The following is a 17409-nucleotide window of genomic DNA, read 5'->3' on the forward strand; positions in this document are numbered from 1 at the left end:
TGAAAATGCTGTCCAGCAGCAGGACAGCTCACCTGGTTTGAGAGGGTGCAGCACCTCACATGGACCTGTGACAAAAGAAAGAAACTGAGTAAACCTACTCAGGCTGTCTGGGTAGGGCAGCAGATTCTTGAGAAAACGCAGTGAGGATTGTACCCCACAAGTTCTCAAGTGCTCAAAAGCCACCACTGCCCTACTGAAGAGATTGACTTGGAATAAGGCTAGACCCCAATAAAGAGCAGAGTAAGTTTACGCTGCTTAAAAATAATAAAATCTTGATTGAAGAAAAGTTCTCATCAGACACCTAAACTTTACCACCTCCTTGCACTACAGGCAAAGAGAATGACTGGGGGATTGTGAGTATGGAGGTGATACTTAAACAGCTTTGCTGTGGTGCTCTTTGCCTCCTCCTGCTGGCCAGGAGTGATATTCCCAACAGTAATTGATGATGATCCGTGGATTCACCGTGTCATTAGAAAGAAAAAGCTTAGCGCTTAGATTTTTACTAGACCCTCCATTTTTTTTTTCTCCTTCCCTGCGCATCGGCTTGTTTTATAATTCTAGCGCACTTCTAAAACATGCAGATTGAATAGTGGGTGGCAACTAAAGTATGTTGTCATAAACCTCGTGATGTCTATTCCAATTTTCACTGCTCGGTTAAATCCGCTAGTGCAGAGAGCGCAACAGTTACGCTGGTATACGAAGGACTGGTGGCAGATAAGGAAGCAGGTCCAGTTTCTTGGCAGGCGGCTCTGAGGGCATAGAGAAAATCATTATATGGGAATCTTTATAAATTTATACTGCACGCACTGCATATTCTTTAATCAGCGGGGTATACACAGTACGCATGGTGCTAAAGAAAATAACAAAAACCTGCATTTATAATGAGGCGGGTATGTGCAGTTAAGTCAGTGCCCCCAGCTCCAGCACGAAATAGTGACTTTGTACACCCTGTAGTGTTTACACAGAGCACACTGTTAGATGACTGCAATAGTTCACTAGTAAGTCTCCCAAAAGCATTGTTAACCTGGTCAGCGCTTTGACATTCTTCAGGGACTCGTTGACAACTCCAGCTCTGCACTTAAACTAAATGTTTTGTTATTTTTTTAGGGTATAATAGCAATACCAGCTCTGCGGCCCCTTCCCTGGATATTAGTACCTGAAATTACTTTGGTCTTTAGGACATTCTGTACATATACAATTTGCTGCCAATCTGATGTATTTATATTATCATGTGTATGCATGGTATGATTGCTCATATAATTAGTTCATGTGGGTACTATGTTTTTTTTTTAGAAATTAAATGCCTTCTTCTACACCATGCGTGCTGTCCCTTTATGAATGTCATGTTGCTGTGGATTAGCTTCCTAGTTTATTTATACATTTAGCCTGTGGACGAGGCTGGGATTGTGACACTCTACTTGGAAGGTTGAACTCCCTCTTTACCCTTTCTTGAGAAGTTTTGGCAAGTACCTGGTCTCCTTTCTAGAGGTGAGGGCCCTTCTGTATGCTTCGTTGCTCTGTTTTGTACTGCTCCCCTGAAGTAAAGCCTTTGAAATATCAAGAATTCCTTGAGTGTCTGCCTGTTTTTCTTTATATATAAATACACACAGTATATATCCCAAAGTGAACACTAACATTTTGCAGAAGAGGTAGGCCTTTCTTAGTAATTGAATGGAATGGGTGTACTGTATATAAGACTGCTGAATACTGCAAGATTTTAATATATGTCTTACTCCGTTAGTGTCAGGAAATTCCATGTATACACACAGCATTATTAAAATATTAAAGACTTTCAGGAATATACTCCAATCAAATTTCCAGTTGAGTAGTTATTTTGTCTCTAACAATCATTTTAATATCTTTTTTTGTGCCTGAACTTTGGGCATCTTTTTTTGTTAGATCATATACATAGTAGATGTGTGTGTGTGTGTGTGTGTGTGTGAAAGAGTGAGCATGGGTATATGATAGTGTGTGAGACAGTATGTGTGCGAGACAGTATGTGTGCATGAATTTATGAGTGTATGTGTGTTTTTTCTTGTGTGTAATAAAGTGCGCACATTTTAATTACTTGGCAGAAAATTGCGGCAGTGACTATTTTTGAGCACAGTGCTCAACAAAAATTAGAGGGAACACTGGGCACATGCAGGAACTTGTTAGCGCTTTTGCTTTGTAGCGCTGTGCTCTGGTTGCCCTGTGTAAGTTTTCCTTAAAGGGATACTAAACCCAAATGTTTTCTTTTGATTCAGATCGAGCAGCAATTTTAAGCAACTTTCTAATTTACTCCTATTATCAATTTTTCTTTTTTTCTCTTGGTATCTTTATTTGAAAAGGCAGGAATGAAAGTTTAGGAGCTGGCCCATTTTTGTCTCGGAATAGCGCTTGCTGATTGGTTTAGCCACCAATCTGCAAGCGCTACCCAGATTCTGAACCTAAAATGGTCCGGCTTCTAAACTTTAATTCCTTTCTTTTCAAATTAAGATACCAAGAGAAAAAAAGAAAAATTGATAATAGGAGTAAATTAGAAAGTTGCTTAAAATTGCTGCTCTATCCGAATCATGAAAGAAAACATTTGGGTTTAGTATCCCTTTAGCAGAGTGCTGCCAGAGAAAAGCACTGTTTGAATAGAACAGTTCTGACTGGCTTCCATGGATTTTTTTCAACCACAAAGCTGTGTGTCCTGAATGTAAGATGTTCTTGTGAGCAATACACCTTTTTTATTACTACATTTTCACCTTATGTGATGTTAGACCAAGAGCAAAGTAAACACATTTATTAAAGACTTTTTTAAAACTTACAATATTTTTTTTTCTCTGCAGCTAATTTGCAATGCAATTTTCAACTGCTTCAATATATAATAAAACTTTGTTTTCTTATTCTCCAGTCAATCAACACATTGCATTTGAGTTGGTTATGTAGTGTAAATTCCTAATTTTAAAATGACCTGCAGAAAGTTTTTCACTAAAAAAATCTCATCGCAGAAAGTGAAGAAAAATTCTGCATCTGGGCCTGTGATCACCTCTAAAGAGAACCAAAGATACTTATTTATAATACATGGTTTTTTTTTTTTTTTAACTATAAGCAAATACTATTTTATTTTAATTATATTTTCCACTTTATTAACCCTTTGACTGCTAAGCTGTATTTAAACCTTTTTTTTTTTTAATTTTATTTTTTACTTTTTTTTTTTTTTCAGATCCCCAAGACTTATACCGAAAGGTTAGGCGATTACCTTTCAAACGGTGGGTCTTGGGCGTCTGTAGCTGCTTAGATGCCTGAGATATAGGCTTCTAAGCAGCATGCCCCCATTTCCCTATATTGTCCCTTGTTCATTTTAAATACAGTTGCGCGGTAATGTCATTGCGCAAATCGTGAAGCCCCGGTGATGCCTCTCACTGTTCAGGCCAGATCACTGGGGTGGGAGCCCCCAGATTGCCCTCAAGGTGGTTGCGTGCTAGAGATTACTCTGAGCCATTGTCATCACCTGACTGGGACAATTTGCGACGGCTCAGAGCTGTCGTTAGCACTCTAAGGGTTAATATATGTATTGTTGCCCTAGGCATAGGTTTAGTTTGAATTCTGTAGATATGTGCTTGTATATATTAGTAAGAATGGGTTGGAATTTACACAGAATTTTATTCCAGCCTAGAAACAGGTCACAAGAAATTTAGATTTTAATATTGGGGCGTAAAAGTTTGACCATCCAGAATTTCACCCTTCCCCAAAACTCTCTAATTTTTTGGCATTCTCAGAAATGGTGCAAAAGGGTAGGATTTATTTGTGCACATTTAACACTTATTTTCACGTTCCTTTTTCCACTTACAAAGACATTGTGGAATGAATATTATCTCTATGAAGAATGTGAATCTGCGTTTCCAGCCCCATGGAAAGTGTGGTCTTTTTTACAATTTGTAAACTGTTAAAAATCTTATCTAAATTATTATTGGTTTGTAATAAAGTATCCAATTTCTCATTTAATATCATTGAGTTGTTTGTTAGTGTTAACTTTATTCAGTACTAAATAATAAAAGGCTGATAAAGAATACCTACCCATTTTATAAGCAGAATGTGAGATTAAAAAAGAGTGTCTGAGTTGCATAAAAATGATTGTGCGGTATATCATATGTTAAGGTTTGACCACATGTAGAGCAGGATCAAGAATGTCCCCCACCTTACAAATGCCCTTAATGGATCACATCTTGAAGGGTACTTTTTTCCCCTCATATAAAGGAAAATCTAAATTTCCACAAATGGGAATAAATTGCAAAATTTGGTCAGTGTGTGTCAAGTATCTGAGTGAAAAGCCTTTATAACAACTTTATATAAAATACTAACTTTGATTTCTAATGGAAGATTCTCCAAATTATTCCACTAAAGATAGGGTAATGAACAATGTTTTTCTCCTGCTTCCTCTAATTCCGAGTCACAGAAATGTTATGTTTCTAATAGCCAATCTGTAGCTTTTCACAATAAGGCTGTCTAATTATAAAGGCAAAAGTCTGATAGACCCAAACCACTCAAATAATTAGGATGGAGTTTATGTAGTGCTAAACAGGGTTGGTCTCCTTTCAAAATAAAAGTATGTACAACCCTATTCAGAGAAAAAATATAGGATTTTCTAAGTAAAAAGATGAGCATAGGGTATAGCAAACTGGGAGGAATGTTCATTTTCCTCCCTGAAAGCGAAAGAGGTAAGGAATCCCATGTTTTAAGATAAAATATTAATTGTGTACATATCTTAGAGAGATTGAAAACATATAAATTACTAGGGTTGGGAGAAATTTGGATCCCTAAGTACTTCAAGCTCCTTACCACTTCTTTAAAAGGGTATTACTTAGTATTTGAGGCAAATCTATGGTGCCATAGAATTCCCAGTTTTAAAGCATTGACTTTGTAACCTGCAAAACTTCATCCATATGTAAGTCAGGGTCCTGCACGAAAAGTAATGTTATCTGCATAATGGAAAATATGTATTTCTTTCCTAAGATATGGAGAGTCCACATCGTCATTCAATTACTAGTGGGAATATCACTCCTGGTCAGCAGGAGGAGGCAAAGAGCACAACAGCAAAGCTGTTTAGTGTCACTCCCCTACCCATAATCCCCAGTCATTCTCTTTGCCTCTGTCAATGGAGGAGGAGAAGTTTGGTGTCTGAATAAATGAATTCCTATTTTGGGTACTTTCCCTGCAAGCAAGGATTTGGGTTTAGCTGAGTCAACATCAATCTCTTCAGTATAGTAGTGGTGACTTTTTTAGGCAGTTAGGAAACAAAGCAAGGACTACCTCACAACTTCCTAACACATTGCTGCCCATGGTACAGAAAGCCAGAGTTGGTTACTCTGTTCTTTCTTTTTCCACAGGTCTCTGTAAGGAGTATGTGTCTTTTCATGCCTTGTGAGCTGTCTTCCTGCCGGACAACTAGACTGCAGGTAAGTTCTTTTTGTCTTCTAGGTACTGTAGACTTGCACTTCAGAAGATTATTACAGCTGCAGTATTATTGGGCCTTTTTAAAGATAATCCATTATACTGGATTTAATTGAGCAGGGTACAGGCACTGATGTTGAGAGACTGGGGGTTAATTTTCCATTTAGGTATGGGATATTTTAACGCCATAAAACTTTTATTGGGGCTTAGTTATGTGTGAAGGTCAGTCCATGAACTTATTTTTAATTTTTTTTTATTTTTATTTTTTACACCAATGTGTGTTTATCAGTTAGCCGGTTTGTAATAGACTCCGGTCTTCTGACAGTTAGGGAATGCACACTTTTAGTATTGTGCAGCTTCCCTTCTCTGATGGTCATGTGACTTCCTGCTCTCTGTGAAAATATCACTTCTCAGATTCTCTGGTGTCGGATCAATCGATGGAGGTTCTTGGCTAGCTATCGTTAGTTTATTTGCTAGTTACAGTAGGAGCACCTCAGTGAGGTGTAGAGGTTTAAAACTTTTTTTTTGCCTTAATTTTAACAGCCTTATTTAGCGTGTTAAACACTCTGGGATAAAAAGTGACAGTAGTCATTTTATTAATTATAGTCATTCCATTTATTTGGGGAATGTTTACTTCTCTATTAAGACATGCACCAGGAAGCTGTTACATTTGACAGATGCTTATTATTTCTGGAGGCACAGATTGTTTTGCCTATGAAATTCTGTGCTACTTGTTTAGCTAGAACTATAAAATGTAAAGATAGGATTTTGTCCGCTGAGCTAAATGTCTCAGGATGATGCTGTTCAGGCAATGCCACAGCTTTCTTTCTTTAACGTCCCAAGCCTCAATGGCGTCCCATACAGTGCCCTGCAGTTCCTCCTTGAGGAGTTATTTTGCCATCAGATTTTACTGCTCAAGTATCCTCTGCGGTATTAGTGGCTTTATCTGCTTTTCCCATGTTGGGGAAGCGCAAGAGGAAATCTAAAAATTTGTCAGATTATAATGTGTCTGTTCAGGTTGCACTCTCTCTCATAAGTCTGATGAGGAGGATATCTTGGTAGCCTCTGAGGGTGAAATTTCTGATTCGGACAGTATAATTCCTTTGTCTGGTGCTGAAGTAAATTTCAGATTTAAGTTTGAACACCTTCGTGTACTACTAAAGGAGGTATTAGCTACCTTGGACAACTCCGATTCTCCTGTCGTTGTCAACCCTAAGAAATCTAGTAAACCTAATAAATACTAGATGTTCCTTCCTCTGTGGAAGTGTTTCCTGTTCCAGACCGTGTGACGAAGATTATTTCACAGGATTGGGAGAAGCCAGGGATACCTTTCTCCCCGTCTTTAAAAATATGTTTCCTGTTGCTGATTCCATTAAAGATTCATGGCACATGGTGCCTAAAGTAGAAGGGGCTATTTCTACTCTGGCTAAGAGAACTACGATCCTTATATAGGATAGCTGCTCCTTTAAGGATTCCATGGATAAGAAGCTGGAGGCTTATTTGAAAAAGATGTATGTTCATCAGGGTCTTCAATGGCAACCTGCAATTTGTATTGTCACAGTAGCAAGTTCTGCATCTTATTGGTGCGATGCCTTGTCTCAATCAATTTTAGCAGAGACTTCGTTAGAGGAGATCCAAGATAAGATTAAGGCTTTCAAACTAGCAAATTCCTTTATTTCTGATGCTAACATACAAATTATTAGAATGGGAGCCAAAATGTCTGGCTTCACTGTCTTAGCCCATAGGGCTTTGTGGCTAAAATCTTGGTCAGGTGATGTGACTTCTAAGTCCATGCTTCTGGCGCTTCCTTACAAGGGTAAAACCTTGTTTGGACCTTGTCTGGTAGAACTAATTTCTGATATTACAGGTGGGAACGGGTCTTTTCTACCACAAGACAAGAACAGCAGACCTAAAAGACGTCAAAGTAATTCTCGTTCCTTTCATAACTTCAAAGGAACGTCTCCCTCTCCTTCTTCCAATCAGGAACAGTCCAGGTCATCTTGAAAACCCAATCAGCCTTGGAACAAGGGGAAGCAATCAAAGAAGCCTGCAGCTGAATATAAGTCAGCATGAAGGATCGGATCAAGTGGGGGGAAGACTTTCCCTGTTTTGTTAAGCGTGGATTCGAGATGTCCAAGCTGTGGACATAGTATCTCAGGGTTACAAAATAGATTTCAAAACTTTTCCTCCCAGGGGCAGATTCCACCTCTCAAGATTATCTGCAGACCAGGTAAAAAAAGAGGCATTCTTGAACTGCGTTCAGGACCTTTCCTCCCTGGGAGTGATTGTTCCAGTTCCAGTAAGGGAACAGGGTCTTGGATTCTATTCTAATCTGTTCGTGGTTCCCAAAAGAGAGGGAACTTTTCGACCCATTTTAGACCTAAAATGTCTCAAGTTTCTCAGGGTACCGTTCTTCAAAATGGAAACCATTAGTTCCATTTTTCCTTTGGTCCAAGAGGGTTAGTTCATGACGACCATAGACCTGAAGGATGCGTATCTTCATGTTCCCATCCACAGGAATCATCACAAGTTCCTGAGATTTGCCTTTCTAGACAAACGCTTTCAGTTTGTGGCTCTTCCGTTTGGCCTTGCCACAGCTCCCAGAATTTTCTCAAATGTTCTGGGGGCTCTTTTGGCAGTGATCAGGTCTCGAGGAATTGCAGTGTTGCCCTGCCTGGATGACATATTGGTTCAGGTGCCATCTTTTCAACAAGCAAACTCTCATACAGAGATCTTGTTGTCATTTTTTTTCTATGTTCCCACGGATTGAAAATTAATCTGGAGAAAAGTTCCCTTGTTCCAGCTACAAGGGTGGTTTTCTTAGGGACCATTATAGATTCCCTATCTATGAAGATTTTTCTGACAGAGGTCAGAAAATCCAAAATTCTCTCTTCTTGCCTCTCTCTACAGTCTACTGTTCGGCCATCAGTGGCTCAGTGTATGGAGTTAATTGGTCTAATGGTCGCTCCCAAGGACATCATTCCCTTTGCTCGATTCCATTTGAGAGCTCTGCAGTTATGCTTGTTCAGACAATGGAACGGAGACCATTCGGATCTGTCTCTGAGGATAGATCTAGACCAGTCGTCAAGAGACTATCTCCCGTGGTGGCTTGCTCAGGAGCATCTGTCTCAGGGCACATGCTTCCGGAGACCTTCCTGGGTGATAGTGACCATGAACCCCAGTCTGCTAGACTGGGGAGCAGTCTGGGACACGTTAAAGGCTCAGGAACTATGGACTCGGGAGGAGTCTGCTCTCCCAATAAACATCTTGGAGTTGAGAGCGTTTTACAATGCTCTGATGTCTTTGCCTCAATTGTCCTTAGCCCGGTTTATCAGCTTCCAATCGGAAAACTTTACCTCAGTGGCTTACATCAACCACCAGGGAGGAACTCTGAGTTCCTTAGCCATGAAGGAGTGGGAGGAAGCTCACAATTGTTGCCTTTCTGCTATCCACATTTCAGGTGTGGACAACTGGGAGGTGGATTTCCTGAGCAGACAGACATTTTATCCCGGGGAGTGGGCTCTCCATCCGGAGGTGTTCTCCAGGTTAATTCTCAAGTAGGGTTGCCGGAGTTGGATCTGATGACGTCTCGGCAGAACACCAAGCTTCTAAGGTACGGTTCAGGGTCGAGATCCGCAGGCTGCCTTTTACAGATGCTTTGGTGGTTCCTTGGGACTTCGGTCTAGCATACCTGTTTCCTCCATTTGTGCTCCTTCCATGAGTCATTACTCGTATCAAAAAGGAGAGAGCGTTGGTACTTCTAATAGCTCCTGCATGGCCTCTCAAAATCTAGTATGCAGACCTAGTGAAGATGTATTCTCTGCCACCTTGGAGGTTGCCTCTGCGGAAGGACCTTCTAACTCAGGGTCCCTTCCTCCATCCAAATCTCGTTTCTCTGAAACTGACTGCTTGGAGATTGAACGCTTAGTTCTGGCTAAGAGTGGGTTGACTGAGTCTGTCATTGTGACCATGCTGCAGGCTCGCAAGCCTGTTACTCGTAAAATTTACCATAAGGTATGGCGTAAATACCTATATTGGTGTGAATCCAAGGGCTACTCTTGGTGTAGGGTCAGGATTCCTAGGATTTTGTCCTTTCTTCAGGAGGGTCTGGAGAAAGGGTTGTCAGTTCTCTGAAAGGTCAGATTTCTGCTTTATCTATTCTTTTACATAAGTGTCTGGCAGATGTACCAGATGTTCAATCTTTTTGTCAGGCCCTGGTCAGAATCAGGCCTGAGTTTAAACCTGTCGTTCCTCCTTGGAGCCTTAACCTTGTTCTTAAAGTTTTGCAGCAGGCTCTGTTTGATCTAATGCATTATATAGATATTAAGTTGTTATCTTGGAAGGTTTTGTTTCTTATTGCTATCTTTTCTGCTCTGAGAGTTTCTGAACTCTCGGCTTTGCAGTGTGATTCGCCTTACCTTTCATGCAGACAAGGCGGTTCTTCGTACTAAATTGGGGTTTCTCCCTAAAGTGGTTTTGGATAGAAATATTAATCAGGAATTGTTGTTCCTTATCTCTGTCCCAATCTTCCTTCTCATAAGGAATGTCGGTTGCACAACTTGGATGTTGTGCACGCTCTAAAATTCTACCCACAGGCTACTAAGGATTTTTGCCAGTCTTCTGCCCTGTTTGTTTGTTTCTCAGGAAAGCATAAGGGTCAGAAGGCTACTTCTACTTCTCTTTCCCTCTGGTTGAGAAGTATTATTTGTTTTGCTTATGAGACTGCTGGTCAGCAGCTTTCTGAGAGAATTACAGCTCATTCTACAAGGGCTGTCTCCTCCTATTGGGCTTTCAAATACTTTTTCCTCTGCTGAGGCCTCTTTTGGGAGAAAGGTTCCTCAAGCGGTGGTGCCTTCTGTTTAGGTCTGCCGGTCTTGTTCTCCCCCCCCCCCCCCCATTCATTCTGTGTCCTCTAGATTGGGTATTGGTTACCACTAGTAATTGGAATGATGTTGTGGACTCTCCATATCTTAGGAAAGAAAACCAAATGTATGCTTACCTGATACATTTTATTTCTTTCCGAATATGGAGAGTCCACAACCCCACCCTTATTTAAATTATTTTTTACTAAACTTCAGGCACCTCTACACCTTTTGTGTTATTCCTTTTTCCATTTCCCTTCGGTCGAATGACTGGGGATTATGGGTTGGGGAGTGACACTTAACAGCTTTGCTGTGGTGCTCTTTGCCTCCTCCTGCTGGCCAGGAGCGATATTCCCACTAGTAATTGTAGATTGTTTTAGTCGTATTTCGTATAGTACACATCATTAATTTGACTAGTTACAAATTTATCATTTCTTTTCTCCCGTAGCGAACTGGCAGTTCACTTTAGAAAACTATTCTCTACCAGTTGTAGACGCAATGTAAAAAAAAAAAAAAAAAAAAAAGGCTCAACAAGACTCAAAAATAATATATAACAAAGCTCAATAATATATTAGAGCGCAAAAATAATTTCCATTGAGGCGCAAAAAATATATAAAAAGTGCAAAATGATGATTAAGTCGCAGATACTAATTTGACTAAAGAAATGTATCTTTAAATCTCCTTAGCTCACCTATGGAGAAGTGCAAAAACAACACTTTCCATCTAAAGGGGAGGAGAGTCCACGGCTTCATTCATTACTATTGGGAATTAAGAACCTGGCCACCAGGAGGAGGCAAAGACACCCCAGCCAAAGGCTTAAATACCCCCCCCCCCCCACACACTTCCCTCATATCCCACTCATTCTTTGCCTTTCGTCACAGGAGGATGGGCAGAGAAGTGATCAAGATCGGAGTAGTACTCTTCGCATTGGGACTGGAGTTTTAAGTAGTCCTTTCAGCCTCTCAGTGTGAGCCTGGGCAAAAATAGAGTCCGGAGATGCAGGGAGAGTCTTTCTGCGAAACCATCTTGACTCATATTAACAGCTCCACAAGAAATCGGCGTTGACGAGTTTCGCTGCCTGCTTTCTGCACTCAAGTCAATGTCGGGAGCGAGGCTACTAACCTGTCACACTTGAAGGGCCGTGTTCCTGTTCCACTGCGTAAATTCTGGTAAGATCATTTTAATTTTTTTTAACATAATGATAACATGGAAGACAGGGTCACAGTGTGATGCCTTTTATATTTAAAGAATCAAGGGTTAATATTCCTGGAAAGGAGATGATTGAATGGTGGTTTATATATATTGTTTGTGTCATTGCTGCGTTATGTGCGAGATGAGGTTTTGGCAATGTGTGGAACTTTCAGGTTACTTACGGGAGTATTGCGCAGCCCCCTTTTTTTTTTTTTTTTTTTTTAAGAGCGTTTTTCTCCTTAGTGCAGGGGCGGTCCTGCCAGGCTTTCCATGTTACCGGGTGTGGCTATCTCTCTTCCTCTGTTGATCAGCGGCGCAGGAGACAAAACGGTTTCTGTAATCCGGGTCATAGGAGTTGGTAAGTGCCCGGCCATTGGAGGTTATAAAGGTGCGTATTAAGTTAATCTAGTCTGTAATAAAAGCACAAGCTATGGAGGACTCTGACGTGTTAGAGGGTTCTCCCTCTTTAACAAGGTCTCATTCATGTGTTTATTGTGAGGACGTTCTGGTAGAATAGCCTGCTCAACTATTTTCCACATGCCTTGATAAAGTTACAACATCTAAAAGTAAATGGATGTCTAGTGCTACTGAGCCGTCCACCTCTGAGGGTTTACTGTCCTGTGAGGTGTGTTCCCTGCATTCATCTCCAAGTGCACATGCAGCGCCCCAGGGTCCAACTATTACTCCTGTGGGAGAGATTTGTTGGCCGTCAGATTTTGAGGATCAACTGCAAACGGTGGTATCGACGGTGATCCATGCCTTACCATGTTCTTCTAAGTGCAAGCGTAGGGCGTATCATAGCGGCCCGGCCCAGGGGTTGTCTACACCTATGGAAATATCAGAGGTGTTATACGATGATGAGGCCCACTCCGACTCTACGGAGGAGGCCCCTTCTGAGTCGGAGTCCGTGTCATCTAAACCTCTGGCTGTGGAGGAGCCTGACTTTTGGTTTAGGATAGATAATTTGCGCTTTTTGCTGAAGCAAGTGCTTGCTACTCTAGAGGTTCCGGAACAGAAGCTTCCAGGGGAACATGCGATTCCTAAGCTTTATAAGGTATACGAGAACAGGGTGGTGCCTCAGGCCTTCCCGGGTTCCTATTAAGATGGCTAATATTATTAAGAACGAATGGGAGCAATTAGGTTTTTCCTTTTCCCCTTCTTCTTTCTTTAAGAAACTGTTCCCCGTTCTGAACTCTCAGCTTGAGCTGTGGGGTACTGTGTCCCTAAGGTGGATGGTGCTATCTCCATGCTCGCGAAGCGGACAACTATTCCCCTCGAGGATAGTTTGTTGTTTAAAGAGCCCATGGATAAAAAAGTTGGAAAACATGTTAAGGAAGATGTTTCAACACACTGGGTTTGTTTTTCAGCCTGCAGCAGCCTTAGTCGCGGTTTCCGGAGCTGCAACATATTGGTGTGATTCCCTGTGTGAAATGGTCAAGGGGGAGACTTCCATCGACGATATACAGGATAAGATTAGGGCGCTGAAGGTTGCCAATTCTTTCATCTGTGATGCCAATATGCAAATTATTCACCTGAATGCTAAGGTGTCAGGTTTTTCCACTTTAGCTTGCAGGGCTCTGTGGCTAAAGTCTTGGTCTGCGGACATGACCTCTAAGTCGAGGCTGTTGTCCCTGCCTTTTCAAGGAAAGATTCTGTTCGGTCCAGGATTGAATTCGAACATATCCGCGTTTACGGGAGCCAAGTGAACTTTCCTACTGCAGTATAAGAAGGCTAAGCCTAAAGGATCTACTTTTCGTCCCTTTCGTGCGGACAAGGCCCAGCACCGCGAAAGCAGACCAGTCCAACGGAACTTGGAAGCCATCTCATTCTTGGAACAAATCTAAGCAGAGCAAGAAGCCCGCCGAGACAAAATCGGCATGAAGGGGCAGCCCCCAACTGGTCTCCGGACCAAGTAGGGGGCAGATTATCTCTCTTCTGAGAAGCTTGGTTGCAGGACGTTCAGGACCCTTGGGTTCTGGAAGTTGTCACCCAGGGGTTATAGGATAGGGTTCAGATCCCAGATGCTCCCAGGGGCAGATTCCTCCTGTCAAACCTGTCTTCAAGACTAGAAAGAGAGAGGCCTTTCTAGAGTGTGTGAGGGATCTCTCCTCTCTCTGTGTTATTGTACTAGTACCCCAAGCAGAAAGGGGTCTAGGGTACTATTCAAATCTTTTTTTAATTCCAAAGAAAGAGGGCAAGTTCCGCCCGATTCTGGACCTAAAGTGTTTAAACAAGTTTCTGAGTGTTCCATTGTTCAAAATGGAAACAATCAGATCTATTCTGCCCCTAGTTCAAGAGGGACAGTTCATGACAACTATCGACTTGAAGGACGCTTACCTTCATGTGACAATACACAGGGACCACTTAAAGTTCCTAAGATTTGTGTTTCTGGACCAACACTTCCAGTTTGTGGCCCTTCCCTTTGGTCTGGCGATGGCCCAGAAAGTCTTCACAAAGGTTCTGGGGGCGCTACTTGCAGTGGCCAGATCCAGAAGCATTGCTGTGGCACCCTATCTGGACGACATCCTTGTCCAAGCGCCATTGATCAGTCTCACAGAAGATCATTCAAGGGCTCGTCTTCTTCTGCTCCAATCTCATGGTTGGAAGATCAACTCGGGAAAGAGTTCCCTGGTTCCCAGCAACAAGGTGCAGTTCCTGGGCATGATAAGAGACTCTATGTCCATGAAAATTATTTCTCACAGCCCATCGATGCAGGAGGATTGCATCATCTTGCCCTTCAGTCCTCCTCAAGCCCCTCGGTGACTCAGTGTATTGAGGTGATTAGGTTTCCAGCATAGACGTCATTCCATTCGCCAGGTTTCAGCTCAGACCTCTTCAATTTTTCATGTTAAGACAGTGGAATGGCGATCATTCAGATCTATCACAGCAGATATTCATGGATGCTTGGACTCACATCTCCCTCTCTTGGTGGATCCGTCCGGAGCAACTGTCCATGGGGACATCCTTCTTGAGACCGTCCTGGGAGATTGTGACCCGAGTCTGGTAGGATGGGGAGCCGTTTGGGGTGCCAGGATGGCACAAGGAAAATGGACCCGGGAGGAGTCTCTCCTCCTGATAAATATTTTGCAACTCTGAGCAATCTACAATGATCTGAAGGCATGGCCTCCTTTGGGGTCGTTCAGATTCCAGACCAACAACATTACCTCGGTGGCTTACATCAACCATCGGGGGTATGAGGAGCTCCCTAGACATGACGGAGGTGTCTTGAATTTAGGAGTAAGCCGAGTCCCACAGCTGCTCGCTCTCAGCGATTCACATTCCAGGTGTGGACAACTGGGATGCAGACTTTCTCAGCAGGCAATCCTTCCATCCGGGGAATGGTCTCTTCACCCTGAAGTGTTTGCGGAGATTTGTCTCCGGTGGGGAATGCCGGAGATAAATCTCATGGCGTCCAGACTCAGTTGAATGATACCCCGATATGGGTTGAGGTCCAGGGATCCCCAGGCAGAGCTGATAGATGCCTTGGGGGTTCAGCCTAGCTTACATTTTCCCACCGTTACCACTTCTACCTTGTATAGTGGCACGCATCAAACAGGAGCAAGCTTCGACCATTCTGATTGCTCCATCGTGGCCGCAGAGGACGTTTGTGGATCTGGTGGGGATGTCATACTCTCCCTGTCACAGGGATCTGCTGAAACAGGGTCCTTTTCAACATCAAAATTTCGATTCTCTGAGGCTGACTGCGTGAAGATTGAATGCCTAGTCTTGGCCAAGAGAGGCTTTTCTGAAAGTGTGATTGATACTCTAAGGCAAGGAAGCCAGTCACTCGTCGCATCTACCATAAGGTGTGGAGGACTTGTCCCGGTGTGAGAAGCATGGATATCCTTGGCATAAGGTGAAGGTATCCAGGATTCTGTCCTTTTCTCCAAGATGGTTTGGAGAATTGTCTTGCCGCCAGTTCCTTAAGGGGACAGATTTCAGCATTATCAGTCTTGTTGCATAGTAGACTCGCTGAGCTCCCTGACATACAATCTTTTGTTTAGCTTTGTCTAGAATCAGGCCTGTCTTTAGACAGTCTGCTCCTCCATGGAGCCTATGCACTCCATTGACATTAAAGTTCTTTTCCTGTTGGCCATTGCATCGGCACGCAGAGTATCTGAACTTGGCTGCCTTGCAATGTGAGCATCCTTATCTGTTTTTTCATGCGGGTAAAGCTGTGCTTCTCACTGGTTTGGAGTTTCTTCCCAAGGTGGTGTCTAACCATAACATCAATCAGGAAATAGTTGTTCCTTCTTTATGTCCTAACCCTTCTTTTTCTAAGGAGAGGTTACTTCATAACCTGGGTGTGGTTCGTGCCTTAAAGTTCTATCTTCAGGCTACAAAGGATTTCAGACAGTCTATCTCTCTTTGTGGTGTATTCAGGGACGCACAAGGGGCAGAAAGCCTCTTCTACTTCTTTGTCCTTTTGGTTGGGGAGCTTGATTCGATTGGCCTATGAGACAGCGGGACATAAGCCTCCTCAGAGTATGAAGGCTCATTCAACTAGAGCTGTGGCTTCGTCTTAGAGCAAATTTGTAAGGCAACTGCCTGGTCCTCCTCACACACTTTTACAAGGTTTTACAAATTTGACGTTTTTTACTTCTGCGAAAGCTGTTTCTGGAGGAAAGGTTTTGCAGGCTGTGGTGCCCTCAGATTAGAGTCCGCCTTTTACCCTCCCAGTTTCATTCAGTGTCCTCTAGAGCTTGGGTATATGTTCCCAACCATAATGAATGAAGCCGTGGACTCTCCTCCCCTTTCGATGGAAAACAGAAATTATGCTTACCTGATAATTTCATTTCCATCATTGGGAGGAGAGTCCACGGCTCCCGCCAGTATCTCAGATGGACGGACCTAAATTTAATTCATCTTCTGGCACCATTTATACCCTGATATTTCTCCTACTATTCCTTGTTCCCTCGGCGGAATGACTGGGGGATGAGGAAAGTGGGGGAGGTATTTAAGCCTTTGGCTGGGGTGTCTTTGCCTCCTCCTGGTGGCCAGGTTCTTAATTCCCAACAGTAATAAATGAAGCTGTGGACTCTCCTCCCCTTGATTGGAAATGAAATTATCAGGTAAGCATAATTTATGTGTGGTTTTTTTTTTATAAGGAGAACCCATGTGAGAATTACCCAGATAATTCTCCTTGCGGTTGATAAATCTTGCTCTTAGCAGCACTTCGTTTTGTATTTACGTTTATGTTAATTGTACAGTTGATGAAAGAGGAATATGATGTTATTGGGAATATTTCAGCTTTAATTAACAGATGGAAACTCTGTCAATTATTGTGACTAAGGGATTCAAAGACTGATCTTAACCCCAATTGTTAAGGCTTGAATGGATGATAGAAATATTAACTCTGAATTTATGAACAGGATTTTAAACTGATATGTTATTTGATGATGGGCATACCAGGGTACCTGGGTATTATTTTCTTTCTTTCTGATAATTTGAAGGAGATGTAAAAGATTTTTATATTGAGATATTATGACTGATGATTTTCTGTAAAAAAAACAATGCTTTTGTTTGGTACTACTGCAAGGATTGCAAGAGATGCATTATAGTATTTCCATCACTGTTAATAATGTCAAATTTAGAAGGCATGGACAAGGCAGTAATTGCATGGAAGAACCTGTGGGATAAACAAGAAAACATTGTTTTTAAAAGGTTGTTGAGGGTGTTTACATTACATTATACACAATTTCTATTAGTTTACATGTTCACAACTTATCTCTAGGTACAGATTGCTCATTGGTTGATAATGACAACGCTCAAAACTCTGCTGGTGCTGGACAATCACCTGTTTAAGATACAACAATAATAAATACTTGAATGTCCATTTAGGTTTAATGCATCATTTATATCCCATTTTGTATTAGCTAAAACTGTATGTAAAAAAAAATGTACGTAGTGCATTCTCTGTGTCTTTTCTTTTTAT

The 17409-nt window shown here is 42.0% G+C and overlaps 1 protein-coding gene across 1 annotated transcript in view; it reads left to right on the forward strand.

Annotated features, from left to right (window-relative positions):
- Positions 1-17409, forward strand: part of FAM193B (family with sequence similarity 193 member B) — a 92453-nt gene that overhangs the window by 20209 nt on the left and 54835 nt on the right. The gene's annotated exons all lie outside the window — the stretch shown is intronic.

This window comes from Bombina bombina, chromosome 6, assembly GCF_027579735.1.
Source record: "Bombina bombina isolate aBomBom1 chromosome 6, aBomBom1.pri, whole genome shotgun sequence".
NCBI classification, from domain to species: domain Eukaryota; kingdom Metazoa; phylum Chordata; class Amphibia; order Anura; family Bombinatoridae; genus Bombina; species Bombina bombina.